This window comes from Elephantulus edwardii, unplaced genomic scaffold (assembly GCF_000299155.1).
Source record: "Elephantulus edwardii isolate Elephantulus edwardi_28Jun2011 unplaced genomic scaffold, EleEdw1.0 scaffold00139, whole genome shotgun sequence".
NCBI classification, from domain to species: Eukaryota; Metazoa; Chordata; class Mammalia; order Macroscelidea; family Macroscelididae; genus Elephantulus; species Elephantulus edwardii.
The window spans coordinates 3,683,897-3,688,239 of record NW_006399889.1 but is presented as its reverse complement, the minus strand read 5'-3'; the positions used below and the strand labels follow the sequence as shown (position 1 = coordinate 3,688,239).

At 43.2% G+C, this 4,343-nt stretch overlaps 1 pseudogene; it reads right to left on the bottom strand.

The window, feature by feature from the left end:
• Positions 1-1,722: 1,722 nt before the first annotated feature.
• On the bottom strand, positions 1,723-3,660 carry LOC102867193 (annotated as a pseudogene).
• Between the last annotated feature and the right edge of the window lie 683 nt (positions 3,661-4,343).

Sequence of the window (4,343 nt, the reverse complement as noted above, 5' to 3'; positions counted from 1 at the left end):
TAATATCATATATTCCTCCTAAACAGTTCTCTTCTTCATCTGTTTCAATGTAGTATACATTATTTATCCCCTCTTTTCTTAGATTCCATCCAACCCCTATGTTAGGCCCACTTTACACAGGGGCTCTATGCAGTACTTGCCCATTTGTAACTGAGATATTTCACTCAGCATAATGTCCTCCAGGGTCACACGCATTTTGGGTAATAATTCATGAGTTCCTTGTTTTTTAATGCAGCATAGTATTCCATCCTGTGAATATACCTGATTCTCTATCCATTCGTTTGTTGATGGGCACTTGGGTTATTGCCAGCTCTTTGCTATTGCAAATACATTTTTAATGTTCCCTAATTACTCTAGTGACACAGTGACTAAAGCCCTAGGCTGCAGTTTGAACCCACTAGAAACTCCTCAGGAGAAATTACTGGCCATCTGCTTTTGTAAAGATTTACAATCTTGGAAACAGTATGAGGCAACTCTAGTCTGACTGCAGTGAGTATGAGAAGAATGATCAAAAATCACCCAAACTTGAGTCATGTATGGCTACATGTCTCCAACAGAATTAGCCTCTGATTTCTCTGAAGTCCTTGCTCTTGGTCAGCTCTCTTGTGGACCACTGGAAAGGAAGGGACTCCTTCCACTCTCTTTGGTTGGAGTAGATTCTTGTAGCCCCTCTCTAGAAAGCATATTCTAGAAACAAGGGATCAGATGTTAGAGCATGGATGAACCTTGTAAACAATGCTAATATGATCGGCCAGCTACAAACAACAAACACTATATAATCCCATTTACATGAAATGTCTCAGATAGGCAAGTGTGTAGAGATGAATGTTTCTGAGAGGTTACCAGAGGGAGCTCTGGTGGCACAACCCATAGGGAGTTATGCTGCTGACCCAAAGGTGGTGCCTCTCCAGCTGTTCGAATCCACCAGGGCTCTGTGGGATAAAGACAGACAGAGTCCTCCTGTATCACTGAGAGCCTCTGAAAACCTGTTGGAGGACAAATTATGAGTTGCTTCTGGCTTGACAGCATTGAGTTTGAGCTTTGAGTGGGGAGGGGGAAAGGAAGACATACGGTTAGGAAGCAAGGAGCTTCTGCTAAGGATGATGGGAAAATTCAGGAATAGTGATGTTGTCCAGCATGACATGATGATGAATGTCATTGAACTGAACCTGTAAAGACTGCTGAAATGGCAAATGGTATAGATATTAAGCACAATTTTTAAAAAAAGAAGTGTCAGAGTATTCTTACTGGTTTCTTAGTTAAGTGTTCGGGTTTGGTGGTATTTGTTTGTTTAGTTTAGAACTTTTTATGATGAAAAATTGAGTGTTATCAATTATCTAGTAACACAGGATTGGGGAAATGATTTCCGACTCCAGGTCCTTCATCCTGGACCCAGTGTCCTCAAGTTGCATATTTTCTATTTTGTTTTGACACCATCAGAAGCAGGATATGCAACATAAGAGCCTCCAGAGTCTTTATAAAGTCAAAATAAGCCTTCCTGTTTTCCTGAAACAACTGGAAAATTGCCACAATTTTCTGTTGTAGAAACTAACACACTGCATTGTTATCTCTTAAGTTTCTAAATGTCTTTCCCCTTGATTTCCTACTGTCCTCATCCAAAACTGACCTGAGGGAAGAGACAATGAGGTTGCTAGCCCAAGGGACCCTGGAGACCCAATGCTTAAGTGTCCAGCTACTAATCAAAAGGTGAGCAGTTCAAGTTCACCCAATGGCCCTACAGGAAAAAGAGCTGGTGATGTGTTCTCAGGAATATTATGACCCCAAACTCCTACATGCAATTCATGGCATCAGCGTGAGTTAAAATCAACTCGACAGCATCTAACAATAACCCTGGGCTGAAGTTTGACTAGGTAAGATCGTGCGGAAGGTAAGAGTGGAGACAAGAACTATGTTCGAAGGCAGAATCAGTGAGAAAATATCGGAAAAGCCTCATGCTGAGCTAGAGAGCTCTGGTGGCTTAATGGTAAGAAGCTGTGCTGCAATCTCAAAAGCATGCAATTTGAATTCATTAGATGCTTTGTGGGAGAAGGATGGGCAATCTCCTCCCTTGCTTTTAACTGCTTCTGTAAGTACACTTGAGGGTCAGCTATGAGTTAATTCTGACTCAAAAGCACACAACAACAACAGTGCTCAACTGGGGAGCTCTAGTGGAGCGGCCTAGTGTTAGAAAACTGTGCTGCAATTCCAAAGGCACACAGTTCAAATCCAGCGGTTGCTCTGCCAGAAATGGATGTAGGGATGAACAGTCTCCTCCTGTGTTATGTATCAGTTCTGAAAACTCCCTGGAGGGTTAGCTGTGAATCAGTTCCAACTTGACAGCAAGGAATCTGAAGGTTCTGGGAGGTTTTGTTATGAATGCTCAGTGGTGCTATCCCAGTTCCCAGGACACCAACACTGAGTCACAATAATATGTTACTGAGGACAGAACTTCATATCTCATGCTCTGAAAATCCTGTTATCCTGTCTTGGTAATAGATGAATATGGAGTTCAAGGACAACTTAACAGGGTTCTGACCTGAGCATTTGAAGGGGAGATGAGACCTCTTCCTTCTCCTTCAATTGTTCCGCTCCATTCACAGGGACTTATGTTACTCCTCTTGATTGTAGCTCCTTTGGCTTGATCATACTGTTCTTTCAATGTTTAATCTCCTATTTGTTGTTATTGTCACTGAGTCCATTTCTTTTTTTTCCCTTTGATTATGGAATGTAATGACTTCTCTTAGCAACAATTATTCATCAGTTTTTCTTAGAAACCCTATCTCACTGCTGTCCACCCATAGTGGGTTCTCTAGTGGGTTTTCGAAGCTGTAAACTGCACAGGAAGTGACTGCTCATCTTTCTCCCTTGGAGCTGCTGGTGGATTCAAAACATCAGACCACACTGCCACCAGAGCTCAACTCAGGTGTCAGAAGGGGTCAGTGCTTGGGAAGAGACATCATGCTGGGAAAGGGGGAGGACTAGCAAAAGAGAGGAAGACCCCCAAATGGAACAGAATGACAGTGACTGCCTCAATGGTCTTGAGTATGATGGAGATCATGACGATGGCGCAGTTTGGGGCAAGGTTCCCATCTGTTGTTCACAGGGTCACTATAAGGCGTCGTCAATTTGACAGCACCTGATTTCTTCACCAGCAAAATCAAACACCTTGGTGGTCCTGATCTTTTCGACTTCTGGAGGCCTTGTCAGATCCTCAAGTTTCACCAGCTTACTTGACCTTGTTTCTGCAGCCTCCTCTCCTCTCTTAGCTCATGTACTTGCAGACAGTTTTTATTTTGGTCTCACATCACTGAGAAAGCTGGCCCAGAGTTCGTCCTCCTTTTTCTTGCATCTTCTGACTCACTGCCCTTTTTCCTGCTCTGCAGACCCATCTTCCTCCTCACTGCTGGTCACTTCAGATTCCACTCCAGCATCCCCATCTCCCTCTCCTTCTAATGAGAGGCCACCATGTTTTTCTCATCCTGGCTGGAATGCTCTGAGCCTTTCATTTTTTCCTTTGAGTTTTCTATGTCTGCTCTTCACCATCCACTTCATCTTCCTTCACTAATTCATTTACATCATCTTCACTATACTCTCCAACGACGGCACGTAGACCACGTCTTCCTCTGAGGTTGAAAAGTCTTCGGAGTCAAATTCCTCCATGTCACTTCCAGGCAAAAACCTCAGCAGCTGCACTGAACAGCAAAGTAGCTGCATGTGACAAGGAAGAACTCGCAGCAGATTCCTGGGTCTTTCTCTGGGCCAGAGCTACTGGGTGGGGTCAAATCACCAACAGTGCTTAATTGTATTGCCAAAGGGACTGGCTCCTATTATCTGAATACAAATGCTGTTGGATGGGAATGTTTTGATTACTGCTGACAGTCACGTAGAAAAACAGAATGATTCATTTCAGCACTTTACCACACGTGCTCCAGCATCCTAGTGTTTCTATTCTCTCGGTGCTTAGTGTTCAGGGTCATCTAAAGTGATCACTGAACTCTTAAGTTTTCTCACCTTTGTGATATGACTCCTGGAAGACAAAAGAAAAGTGGCATATTGAAGACTTATTGTAACAAATAACACTTGTTTAAGAGCTTTCAGGCTGTGGAATGCTTTCTCAGATATAGGCACATTTTTTTACCTCAAGATTTCATTACCTATGCAAGATGGTCATTAGTATTTTGTTGTTGTTGTTATGTGCCATCGAGTCGTTTGTGACTCATAGCGACCCTGTGTACAACAGCCTTAAACCCTGCTCTATCCTGTGCCAATCGCATTGCCTCTGACACACCCATCCCGATTACCCCAGTCACTGAATCAATCCACCTCATAGAGGGTCTTTCCCT